Source organism: Eleginops maclovinus, chromosome 23, assembly GCF_036324505.1.
Source record: "Eleginops maclovinus isolate JMC-PN-2008 ecotype Puerto Natales chromosome 23, JC_Emac_rtc_rv5, whole genome shotgun sequence".
In the NCBI taxonomy this organism is placed as follows: domain Eukaryota; kingdom Metazoa; phylum Chordata; class Actinopteri; order Perciformes; family Eleginopidae; genus Eleginops; species Eleginops maclovinus.
Genome location: NC_086371.1, coordinates 4307878 through 4322193, shown reverse-complemented (window position 1 = coordinate 4322193; position 14316 = coordinate 4307878). Strand labels below are relative to the sequence as shown.

General features: G+C 42.2%; 1 protein-coding gene across 2 annotated transcripts in view; it reads left to right on the top strand.

Moving 5' to 3' along the window:
- bbs12 (Bardet-Biedl syndrome 12) overlaps window positions 1-14316 on the top strand; it is a 44484-nt gene that overhangs the window by 11173 nt on the left and 18995 nt on the right. The window lies entirely within an intron of this gene.

Below are 14316 nucleotides of genomic sequence, written 5' to 3'. Positions count from 1 at the left end.
AGAAACACTGCCACATCATTCAGAATGGAAAAAAGTGATGTGCTTTCAACCACACTGCCTGTTGTGTCTGTCAGAACAAGATTTAACACATGGGCATAACACCACATGTGAATCTGTGTAGAGCCAGTTCAGAGAGCAATGCTGAGAACCCCTGATATTGGCCCTGCATATTGGCAGCACCATCAGTGGAGTTGCCCACACATGTGCCAATATCAATGCTGAGATCATCCAAAGTCTGTTTCAACAGGTCAGTGAAATGCTGACCTGTGGACTTCTCACAATCCACCACAGCAACCAGTCGCTCATGAATCACATCTGTCACATACCTTAGTATGACAGAACATTGGTCTGTGGATGACACATCCTGAGTAGTGTCTATCTGTACCGAAAACATGCCTGCCTCTCTGACCTCATCAGCGATTCTGCGTTTTATCAGCATTTTGAGTACATCCACCACTTTGTTGACTATGTCCTTGGAAAAAAGTGTCACAAGAGACCCTCTTCCTTTTCCCCCACTGTCATGGTGAATTTTGCTTTGCTCAATGCAACTGCTAATGTGTTGCTGAAGACAGGGATCATATCGGCCCAAAAGCAGTAGCAACTCTAAAAAGTTGCCATGATTGACTGCAGTGTTTTCTAGGGTGTAAGCAGCCTCTGCCTTATCCCCTCGATAACTAAGACCACATTTTCCAATGACTTTAACCACATCAACAATGCGTTCCATTACCTGGCGCTTCTGTTTAACTTTCTCATGATGTAAAGACATCTGTTTGCCTGCCAAAAGGCTGTTTACATTTGCATCTTTAGCCATCAGAAAGTAAGCATCTGCACAATTCCTATGTATCTTACTTTGTTCATGCTCTTCAATGCGCTGATGGATATGTTTCCATGCCTTCATACCACCCTTAATGAAGGGATTGTTTGTTTTAGCAGGTGGCGCAAATGCCAAACAAACAGAACAGTACAGTGATTCTGTTTTGTCACTGAAAGTCAACCATTTGCGGTTGGTGCCTTGTTTGTTGTAGAACACTTTGGCTACAGGGGGTGTTGTGGGCTGCTGAGGATGGAAACTAAAAAACATTTGTAGGTCTTGTCTCTGAGGACGAGAAAAATAATCAAATGCCTCCTCATCTATGCTATTGGCTGCCTGTGAGATCTCCTGCTGCACTCCTGCTGTTTCTAAGGTTCCTCGAGCCTCCCTCTCAGCATCTGACTCTCCTATATTATAGCAATTAGTCACATAGACAATTATTGATTAATTATTGATTGAAGTGATTACTTATTTCATTTGGGCTTATTTTGATGCATTTCAAGTAATTAGTTCGTTTTAAATCCTGCTACCTGTTTCCTCTGTGGTCCTGGCCTCTCCATGCCTACTGCATTCTCCTTCAGACTGCACCTGATCCTCTGAGGCTACAGAAAATGTTCATTAAGAGTTGTCTATGTTGCTAGAAAACATGACACACTTTATTTATCCTTTTATTCACTGATTAATTCATTTATTTATTTACTGTAATTGTGGTTGTGTTAAATGATTTGCATGATTTAGTCTACCACCCTACCATGGTTTTCTTCTCTATGCCAATATTTTACATCACAAATGTCTATCTTGACTAACTACAGTATCTTCCTCTACCTGGCCCTTCAGTAGTCGTGCCCTCCTTGGGATCATCAGTAGCACTGGAAGTGGTCTGCTGAGCTGTTGCTAGAAAACAATCGATAACAATAAAAAAATATATTTAATAGTGAGTTGATAACCACAGTGTGCGCGCCTCTGTGGAAATGCACGATATGACGGCGAGACGAAATAGGTTACAGTTGCAGAGGAGATAAGCGTGACAGCACATTTGAAACTGTTTGTCAAAAAATGGAAAAATGGAATGTAAAGCAAGTGTTCGGTTCGTTTACACACAGCAAGCACGGGACGTGAACATCTCTGCATCTGCATTCGTGCTCAGTCCGAAATGGATAGAAATCGACAAGAAAACAGATTCTTCCTTTCACATCAAAGCGTCGTGCCCGCGCGGTGTCCGGATAAGTGCTCATTGCAACTTGAAAATAGAACAGTCTATTCCCTGCACGGGTCTGAGCGGGCTCAGCTCACATTATAATAAATGGGAGGGGAAGGCTTGAACATGAAACATGATGCTGATTCCCGCGGATAGAACGCGCGTGCAGACTCTCCAGTAATTAAAAAAGGCAACTAAACACCCCAACGTGCTCGCGCTGCCCCTGTTCCTGCACACGCGAACCATGTACAATATTTGCATACAGCACTTCTAAATAATTATATTTATTTTAATTGCATGTTTGAGATGCATTTAATAACAAATATCAAACAACAAATGTGATCGTCCCTATTTAATATTGCGTTAGTAACCACATGTGCGCGCCTGTGGGAATGCAGGCTACAGTTGATGAGGAGATGTGATAAAGCGTTAAGCAATTGTTCATCAGAACTGGAATGTAAAGAAAGTGTTCGGTTCTTCTTTGAATATAGGAATACACTTCTAAATCATATAAATTGTGAGATTTTACATATTTAACAACAAAAGCAGTCAGATGACAGTTGAGTTGACATTGCAAACGTTCGCCACGTTATAGCCTATTTGATCAAATTCACAACCAGGCCTATTATCCATATCTCTCAGTAACCTACCAGCTTGTCTTGAGAACATATCTGTCAATTTGGCACATTTGGCTGCCACCTCCTGTCTTTTTTTAAGCTTAGCCCTCTCCGTTCCACCTGGCCTCTTTCTACCCTCCATCACTGACGCGCTCTGTTTCGCGCCGTTGTTATTTAAAAGACGAGCCGTGGGCCAAACCATCTGAAACATTTGGGAGGAGAGAATTCCCTTACATGGTAGAACCTATTTAATCTGCTGTGATGCAGCAGGCGGCTGCGCTGCAATGGTGAATTTATGCAGACTACAGTTGAATTGATATTAATGCAAGAATAAGATAAGTGACAAAAATTAGTTACAACTATTTTCCCCATGGGCCAATCAGGCCAGGTCGATGGTTTGGGCCGGGAAAGGTCCCGGATAATACCATTGCCACCCCGGCATTGCATGCAGGGTAGGGCAAGTTACTTCCAAAAATGTAATGCAGTACATATTACGTATTACTGTCTCTGAACTGTAATGCGTTACATTTTAGTTACTTTCACCAAAATAACTGAAAGTGTGGCTTTAAATGCTAAAATGTATTTATTGCAGCTCATTAATTAAAGCTATCTATCTATCTGGCAGTACATGCTGCACATTAGGAAAATAACTATAAATTAATCTCATGCTAAATTTTAAACTCGTACTCCGTTTAAGTGGGCCAAATAATATTTGATACCGGTAACATGACGTCGCTGTGTGTTATTAATATCATGTTAGTGGAGCCTCTGCATGGCCCTGTGACCTGCTGTATATAAATGAGTCTCTATGGCAACGTTAGCTCACCTTATCTTTGGTGTGTTAACGGGGATTTGGCTGACAAGCTTTCTAAAATTCGGCGATTCCACAGCTGACAGAGGCTGCTGATCCTCAATACTCTGTCATGAGTCTCTTACCTTCTCGGGGTTCAAGCAGCAGACCCAGAGCAAGTTACCTTCTGTTGGGTTGGCCTGCGCGCACTCCCGTCTTCTTCTTTTCTCCGAGCCTGCGGCTCTTCATTGCGAGCAAGCAGCACTCAATCGCAAATCTGTTTCTACTGCCATCCTAACCAATAAACCAGACAATTGTGTGGGTAAAATAGTGAGCATATTTACGGCTGACTATTTTTCTCGAACAAATGTTTCTCTGGTGTCTGAATGTAACGCGATGTTGGTGAGTTCTTAAAAACGAAACACACATAAAAGTGAAGTCATTTTGTGGCCATTGCGTGTTTCACCTGCTATGACACATTGTGTGGGGCTGATGTCTCCACAGCATCGGGTCAGGTGGGGGCTCTTCTGAATGATACATTTGAGCCAGATATAAGTTATTTTTAAACTTGTCATCTCTCAAGGAGATGAAGTGTTGCTCTATTGTTTCAAGAGGTTTACATCTCATGTCAGCGGTAGTTTTACTCGGGTGTGTGCTGATTTATTGCGTAATATTCACTGACAGTGTTTGTTGGTGCTAATGACATGTCTCAAACTCTTTTATTAGAGGTCAACTGAGATGTTGTCCCTTAGTGTGTACACCTGTTCATATATTGTACAGGTGTACACCTTGCTAGTTCCGGGTTGGACCCCTTATTTCTTCAGAACTGCCTTAATTCTTTGTTGCATAGACTCAACAAGGTGCTGGAAACATGCCACACAGATTTAGGTTCATATTGACATGGTAGCATCACGCAGTTGCAGCAGATTGGTCGGCTGCACATCCATGATGTGAATCGGTCGTTCCACGACATCCCATAGCTGCTCTATTGGAGTTAAATCTGGTGACTGCCGAGGACATTTGAGTACAGTGAACTTGGTTCATGTTCAAGAAACAAGTTGGAGATGATTTGAGCTTTGTGATGCGTTATCCTGCTGGAAGTAGCCATCAAAAGATGGTTCACTGTAGTCATAAAGGGATGGACATGGTCAACAACAATACTCAAGGTAGGCTGTCGTGTTTAAACAATGCTCAATTGGTACAAGGTGCCCAAAGTATGCCAAGTAAATATCCCCCCACGCCATTACGTCACCACCACCAGCCTGAACCGTTGATACAAGGCGGGATGGATCCTTGTTTTCATGTCGCTTTCACCAAATGCTGACCATCTCTCTGTATACCCTAGAGATGGTTGTGTGAAAATCCCAGTAGATCAACAGTTTCTGAAATACTCGGACCCGCCCGTCTGGCACCAACAACCCCGCCACGTTCAAAGTCACTTAAATCACCTTTCTTCCCGTTCTGATGCTGTTTGAACTTCACCAGGTCCTCTTGACCATGTCTACATTGCCTTAATGCATTGAGTACCTGCCATCTGATTGGCTGATTAGATTTGTACGTTAACGAGCAGTTGAACAGGTGTGCTTAATATATCTTAAACAACCTGTGGCCCTACTGTTCACTTCATGTACATATTTAAATCTGTACAATAGTGCTTACATTGCTGCCTTCCCTGTTTAACTTACACACACATATTTGGACATTAAGCTGATTCTGATATTGTTCTTTTACAAGACGATAATGCGAGGGAAGGGGGACACAATCTACTGTACTTTTATGTGAATGCAGTGTTGGTCTGAAGTTTATATGAGGCTTCAGTGGAATTCAAAAGATCAAGTTGGTATCTTCAAAAGCTTTCTTTTTACTTTCAAGGTCCCTTTTTCGTTACTGTCCCTTCCCTGCCGGTACAGTCGGCCTGAAACGCAGTGGCACAAAGAGGGACAAGATGGAAGATTCCACTTGACTTCTCTAACTGGTGAACCTGGTATTAGCCTCTGTTGAACTGCAGGAAAATATGTGTAAGATGGAAACTTGATTTCTTTTATGTTAAAATCACTTTGGAAAGGTATCTCCTCAGGGCTAGTGTTTTCAATCATCCCAAACTGATACAAATATGTGATGAATGATTTCATCATCGCGGTTACTACAGAACAAAATGTCCAAATGTGGACAGCAGGAGGAAGAGGTGATGATGAACCATGCAGTCATCCCGCTGGAGGGATAGATCGAGGCACATGACTGTCTTGCTTTTGCAGAACTAGATTTATTGCATTTTGTGCACTGTACTCATAACCTTTACCCTGACTGTACACACACACACACACACACACACACACACACACACACACACACACACACACACACACACACACACACCCCCACACCCACACCCACAGCCACACCCAAAGCCCCACACCTACAGCCACAAGTAATTTACCAGAACATGACTTTCATGCTGTCCTACTGGTGTCATACACAGCTGCTTGTCCGTGTGCTCGTACTCATTGGCGCAACACATCGTTGTGGTTTCAAATCTGAAAAGGATAGTTCCACAATGTATTGCAAAGTGACGCAAGACTGTGCTACTATCATTTTCTTAATTTTCTTTCTGAACAAAAGCAAAGCAAAGCAGCATTTGGAGTGAATCTGCATCAGACCTGCAGTGTGCTCCCCGACCCTCTGATTATCCACTGAAGATATTGACTCACTCTCTGGGGTCACGATAATGGCGTTAAGTTGGAAATGTGTCAGAATTTTGGTTTCCTGATGAAATGAACAATTACACAATTGTATTATTTAGTAGTACAGTACACTTTGTTGCCATGGTGTTATCTTTGTTATTCGCAATTACTCATCAACACATCCTGAAACTCAAACACACGTCCCTTACAGTATTAGTGTTAAAAGTATAATTGTACTGCCAGACTGTAAAACATAGACTTTGTGCTGAAGGGGAAACAAGAAGCGGAATCAATCGATTTTAGCTTTTGGAATCAGAATTTTGGAACCGGTTCTACTTTGATGATAAATTCCAATCTTCTTCCAATACCTGAGGATTTGGATGAACAGCTCTAACAGAAACCACAAGATAAAAATAGGTTGTTTTACACTGAAAATAAAGCTTATCTCTCAGAAGGAAATAAAGACATTGTTCAGTGTCCATCATTTATCGTCTTTGCTTTAGATTCAAGATTCAACAGTTGTCATAACATGCATTGCATTATCTAGTCGCAGATGTTCAAGGTTATAGTTTTTCACTGAAGGTTCTTCTTGATGCAGAGAGACGTAGTGAGCAAATCCATGCCCACATAAAAGTGAAGTCATTTTGTGGCCATTGCGTGTTTCACCTCCTATGACAAATTGTGTGGGGCTGATGTCTCCACAGCATCGGGTCAGGTGGGGGCTCTTCTGAATGATACATTTGAGCCAGATATAAGTTCTTTTTAAACTTGTCATAAAGGAGATGAGGTGTTGCTCTATTGTGCAATTGTTTCAAGAGGTTTACATCTCATGTCAGCGGTAGTTTTACTCGGGTGTGTGCTGATTTATTGCGTAATATTCACTGACAGTGTTTGTTGATGCTAATGACATGTCTCAAACTCTTTTATTAGAGGTCAACTGAGATGTTGTGCCTTAGTGTGTACACCTGTTCATATATTGTACAGGTGTACACCTTGCTAGTTCCGGGTTGGACCCCTTATTCCTTCAGAACTGCCTTAATTCTTTGTTGCATAGACTCAACAAGGTGCTGGAAACATGCCACGCAGATTTTGGTTCATATTGACATGATAACATCACGCAGTTGCAGCAGATTGGTCGGCTGCACATCCATGATGTGAATCGGTCGTTCCACAACATCCCATAGCTGCTGTTTTGGAGTTAAATCTGGTGACTGCCGAGGACATTTGAGTACAGTGAACTTGGTTCATGTTCAGGTTCATGTTCAAGAAACAAGTTGGAGATGATTTGAGCTTTGTGACGCGTTATCCTGCTGGAAGTAGCCATCAGAAGATGGTTCACTGTGGTCATAAAGGGATGGACATGGTCAGCAACAATACTCACGTAGGCTGTCATGTTTAAACGATGTGTCATGTGACACGTTCTTAATCCAGTAGTACAGACCGCTATCAAGGACTTATTAACCGTTGTTGAGGAGGATCCAGAAAGAGAAAGGACAAAAGGTTAAAATAAAGAGCGCTGGACGTCCGATAAATCACCAGAAGAAGACAGACAGGAAGTAAACACTGACAGGAACACGGTCTGGGCTCTGCAGGGTTTAAGGACTTGTTAGTGGATCAGAAACTGTAGACAGACTTGTTGCAGAAAACCTCCATCAGTGCTGCGGTAAAGTTGCGCCGTGGAGCAGAGTTTTTGTTTTTGTTAGCGGAAGAAATACAATCCTTTTTTTTGGTCAATAAAATAATTTCAATTAGTATTTGGATTCGAGTCGTTAGTTTGTTCACTATCTGGCCGTTTAATAAGCATGATAATGTGCAGCGAGGCGGTCATCATGGGGAAAACAACACCCCTCCTGATCTTGATCAGCAGGACGGGTGTTCTTTTCCCACTGCACATTATCCCTTACATAGTACACTGCTCTGTAATTATGTAATGTATGAAAAGCTTAGATTGCAGGTTCCTCAACAGTGCCGTTCAAAAACATAAAAAATACATACACATCTTTATTATTATTAACTATTAAATAAAGGATCAGCTTATTTATTGGTACCCTTAGCTCGCAGGAAAAAAAATAACAGGGATCCATCCTGACACACATTCTAAAAACAACAAATCTGTAATAAAAGTACACCCTGCTTCATCACAACTTAAAACATTTATGAAACACTCGTACAAACATGGGCATTCTAAGCTTATAAATAAATGGGCGCTTGTGTGACACTGCTATGACTTATTTCTTTGTGCGAAAGCTGCCTGGAATAAAGCTGTTTTTATACCGTTTTAAGGCCAATATACCCAACGACAATAAAATAAAAAATAGTGCAAGCTCGGGTGTTTAGCAGTCTCATGGCCTGTGGGATGAAACTGTCCCTGAGTCTGGTGGTTTTAGTCCTGATGCTGTGGTACCGACTGCCAGACGGCGGCAGACAGAACAGTTTGTTGCTGGAGGTCTTTAACAATCCTGTGGGCTTTCTTCCTGAGCCGCTGGGAGTAGAGGTCCTTCATGGACCGCAGCTCCGTCCTGGTGATATGCTATGCAGCTTTCACCCCCCTCTGTAGAGCTTTACGGCTGAAGGCGGTGCAGCTGCCGTACCAGGCCGTGATGCAGCTGGCCAGGATGCTCTCTATGGTGCATCTGTAGAAGTTGCAGAGTGTCCTGGAGTTCATGTTGAACCTCCGCAGCCTGCAGAGGAAGAAGAGCCGCTGTCGAGCAGTTTTGGGGAAGGTGTTTGTGTGATGAGTCCATGTGAGGTCCTCAGTGATGTGGACACAGAGGCACCTGAAGCAGCTGACCCTCTCCACAGTTGTCCCTTTCATTTGCTCCACAGATACCCTTTAATTCATGCTACCCTTCATTTGAAGATGCAATTTATCACTGTGCTTTGCAATCATTATAGATGCATACCATAATAATCACTCTGATCTATTATAGTGAAAGCAACATGTTTCATTTTTTATTTATGAAGGGCTCTTGCTATCTTGATTATTTGACAGTCACACGCATCTGGTGTTTCAACACAGGCTCCGGTGTTGTGAGATTGTTTTTCTTTTGCAGGTGTGAACTACGTCTCGGTAAAGTGTTAGTGTTTGTTTCGGTTGCTGAATAAAAATCCCCCTTGTCATCTGGGAAGTCCGCAGTTGTGGTTATTGTAGTGGGAACACCTGCTAAAAACATCTCGCTCGCACCTGTCATTGTGAGAAGGTCAGAGGTATTCGCATGCTTTGTTGCTACACAGTTTTCTTGTTAAAATGTTTCTGTGGTCGTATTCTCACCACAGACTTTGTGACACCACCTGCTGTTTCAGATTAAAGTGGTGAATATTGAAGGTAAATACGGACAGCTGGATGTTATACCTCTCAAGCTGCCTGAATATAATTTATTCAGGGTGACCTTGGCCTGATTATTAAATAAACAAGACAGATGGTAATACAGAGCATAGCACAACACTATCACAGCATATTTTTAATAAATGTAAACAGTCCTTAAGCTGTATTCAAACTCTTGTCTTGTTTCTTACTGATTGTATTAACTGACTGAAGACTTGAAAACGTTGCCCTCTAGTGGTACGAAATGGTAATTCAGAGTGCCATAGCACAAAGACAATCCTCAGCCTTGTGATTTATCTTTAGTATTGTATTTGTTTTTATTTATTTGAATATCATCTGAAATGACTTTATATTTGGGACTGGAATCCCTTGGTATGAAGCCTGGATTACTGTCACATTTCTCTTTAAAGGAGGAATAAGTTAAAGACACAAATGCCAAACATTTATTGGAACAAATGTGATTTCTGACCATTAATTTAAAACAAAATAGGAAATCACGAAACAGAGTAAAACCTTAGGAGATTCAAAATGTCAAACAATCTTTGATGAGCTAGGTATAGGATACATTATCTCAAAAGACGAATGAATCAATTAAATGCATCTTAAGTTGTGTCAAAATACACAAACACCATTTCTTAGCTTTTCCTTTAATCCAACATATGTCTTGGTGGCATCTCTTTTTTTATTTGGAAGTGTGTAAAAACGAGTAACCCATGACATGTGTGCCTATCAGCAGAGAGGATGTATATTGCCACCTACCGCTGTACATGCAGAATAGTGATTTAAACTGATTAGAAGGGGCCCTATTGTGCTCCTTTTCAGGTTCATATTTGTATGTAGTGTCTCTCCTGGGACATGTCTCCATGCTTTAATGTTCAAAAAGCTCTTTTATTTTTCTAATACTGCCTGTGCTGCAGCACCTCTTTTCCCCCCCTGTCTGAAACCAGAGCCCAGTCTGCTCTGTTGTGGTTGGTCAAGCTCTTAGAGATTTCCCTCCCCTTAGCCTATCATGTACAAAGTGTTGGAGCGCTAGCCAATAGAAGCATGAGTGCTATATAGCAGAGATGGGGGACTCGGGTCTAGTGACTTGACTCGAGTCAGACTTAAGTCGCCAGATTGAGGACTTGTGACTTGCTTGATCAACACTGAGAAAAGACTTGACTTGACTTGGACTTGCTACTCATGACTTGAGACTTGACTTAGACTTGCATGCAATGACTCGACAAGTCATTGCTGTCTTGGTTAATTGGTGAATAATAATAATAACAAATATTTTCGATTGGATGTTTCCTGTTGCATGTGGGCGAACCTGGCAACCAGTAATCTCTACTAGGTGATGCGCCCGCCATCTACAGTAGAGCGGTCGGGGTTTGGAAGATGGAAGGTGCTACCAGTTCTGCTGCTACTGCAGCCAGTGTTCCCAAAATCATAACATTTGGATTTAAAGACTATTCAACTCAACAAAAGAAACGATTCGCCGTGTGCAAGGTGTGCAGCGCAAAAATATCCGACACATCCAGCACCACCTCAAATTTCATCCGCCATTTCCGACTACACAAAGAAAAGTAAGTAATGTCTCTAGCTAATTTCACATTATTTTTAATCTAACGTTAGCTGGCAGCTAACATCCCATCTCCATCAGTCAAACGTGACAAGAGCTTACTGTTTGCATCACATTAAGTTTTAATCATGTTGACTTAGTTTCACATTGATCCCGCCTATCAAATAACAGACAATTTGACTGAAATACGGCAGACTATCTGAAATTGCCAGATTGATTCACTTGGCAGATCAGGTCTAGCTAGCGCTAGTTGCTAGTCCAAAGTCTACCACATCAATGTAGCTGTTAGTTTGTTAGCGCTAGCTGCTTTCTTTTTGGTTAAAGCATATATATAAAGTATAACAGCCAAACAACACGCACAAACCCTATTACTATCTATGTATAAGTATATGATATATGAGAGATGTATGACATAAATGAGAAATGGGCCACTTTCAAGAGTAAATCCTAGTATATAATATAGAAGTGTCTCCATTTCATTTCCGTATGGTATTTATTAATGGAGTATTATGCAATGAAAACATGAGCTAAAGGTAGTTTTTTTGCACTTCTCCCCTCTGTCTAGATTTGAAGAGTACATCACTACTAAGGACACATTTGACACCACTCAGCCAATGATATTGCAGTTTATTACTTCAAGAACTCCAAGCAATACCTACAGCTTTAATCATCCACAGCAGAGAGCCATCAGCAACTCAATCCTGTCGGATCTGATAATTGACTGCAACCTGCCACTATCCATAATTGAACACCCAAGCTTTCAGCACTTTTTGACTGTAGTGGACAGCAGGTACGCCCCTGTGAGCCGCAGGACAATAACCACGAAGCTGGATGAGGTAGTGGCTGAGCGACGGATGAAGCTAAAATCAGACCTAGGAAATGCAGATAGTGTGTCGGTGACTGTAGATATATGGTCCGACAGACAGATGAGGGTGTTCTTTGGGGTAACAGCACACTGGCTGATGACTTCAGGTGATGACTCCCTCTCCTTGAAGTCGGCTTTACTGGCATGCAGCCGTTTCAAAGGATCACATACTGGTGAAAGGATTTGTGAGGAGTTTCAGCATGTGTGTGAAGATTTCAAGCTGAGAAGGAAGTTGGACCACACTATCTGTGATAATGCGGCCAACACGAAGAAGGCCTTCACCACCTGCTTTCCAGGTCAAGAGGAAGAAGAAGACCTAGACGATGCTGATCTGTGGAATGACCTGTCACCAGAGGATCAAGAGAGGGTTGGCCTCTTTATCATGGCGAAGAGTGAATGCAGAATGCAGTGTTTTGCACATACACTGCAACTGTGAGTTGTCGTGAGAGATGGCCTGAAAGAGACCAAAATGGTTGTTGCAGCCATTGCGAAAGCCTCCAGGTTGAGCCACATTCTCCATACAAGCTGCTCATTCAAAGAAATGTTTGAGTGTGAGTTTGGTCAGCGTGGAATCCCTGCCTGTATTGCCACTCGCAGTGCTCAACTGTGATCAGCTTAAGCTTTCTAGACTTTCTGATTCGGGCCATAAGGACACGGTATTCACAGCAAGAGATTGGAATCAGATGAAAGAACTGGTGCACATCCTTCAGCCTTTTGCGCAAGCCACAGACCTCACGCAGGGGGGAAAAAAAGTGACCATAAGCGCTGTGGTACCTTGTATCCTTTCTCTTAACCACCACCTGGAAAATGAAAAAGGGAATTTGTGCTACATGGGGGGTTTGATCTGTAGCCTACAAACATCACTCCAAAGACGGTTCAGGGGGGTCTTTGTGAATGTCCGGATGGTACAAGAATCATGTGACATGCAGTCAGTGCCCTTTTCTCACCCTCTATACCTAAAGGCTGCTCTACTGGACCCTTTATTTGGCACCATGTGGTTGACCCATGACGTTTTGGTCCCTGAAAACACCAAGGAGGCTGTGTCAATGATGATTAAAGGTATGTAACATTTTTATAGCACATCACATGTAAAGTTTACCCATGTTATAACTAGGATTTTGGAGGGTGGTGTCGATTCACTTCATACAGATTGTCATTACATGGATGTTACTAATACTAAGTATTCAATAGTGTCTTTCCTGTTGTTGCCTTTACTCATCAGATTTGATTCTCCAAGAGGCTTCTAAGACCACCCCAACCCCATGTGAGCAGGAGGACCAAACCACAACAGAGGAGCCAGACCATCAATCCGGACTGTTTTCAGCGTACCGCAACAGGCAGAAAAAGGATTCATGATAAACATGATACATGCAAACACACTCCACTATCACACATGCACAGTTGCGCACACACAGAGGACTCTCCTCCAAACACCCTCTCTCTCACACACACACACACACACTCTCTCTCTCTCTCTCTCTCTCCCTCTCTCTCTCCCTCTCACACACACACTCTCTCTCTCTCTCACACACACACACTCTCTCTTTCTCTCACACACACACACACTCTCTCTTTCTCTCTCACACATACACTCACACATACACACACACTCTCTCTCACACACACACACACACACTCACACACACACACACACTCTCCACACACACACACACACACACACACACACACACATTCACAACATACAGTATGAGAGAGTGAGGCCTTTTTGAAGGAGTAGTGGACATAGAAGTTGTATTTGTTCAAGTTCATTCCTTCTTGCACTTCTTTGTCTTCTGTCTTTTGCAACATATTGAACAAATGGTTGTAAATAAAGGAAGTGGTTTGCTGCTGTTCCCAAGACAAACTACTGTGTTGAGTACTCTGTCTGGTAATTATTGTTTGGTACACCAGGCCCTGTAGTCGTTCCTAGTAATTCTGATCCTGCTGGTCCTAGTGAGTATTTATAATTATTCTTTAGCCTTATATCCCCTTCCTCTATTTGTTAGCCCTTTTGTGCAAAGGAGGGCTACATAAAACTTAGGCTGCAGTCTCTTAAAGTTTTAAGACGGTTGTCTTCCAGCTTATTATATTTCTATGACTTGACTTGTGACTTGCTTGATCTAAGCTATGACTTGATTTGACTTGACTCGACTCACAAAAATGACTTGGGACTTTCTTGAGACTTGAAGGTTAAGACTTGAGACTTGCATATGTGTGACTTACTCCCATCTCTGCTATATAGTGAATGGGGGGGGGGGGGACTCTATTGAGGAACCACAGGGATTTAAGCCTTTGCAGACCATTTACATGCACACAAACCTATAGAACACACTACAGGAAAGGGGAAAACCTCCAGAAGTGTAATGGAGCCTCTTTTAAAACTACAGTTTATATCCCGACCAATGAGTGTCAGACTTATTCCCAATGCTTTCAAACAGCAGTTAAACTCCGTGTCCATCAAATAAACC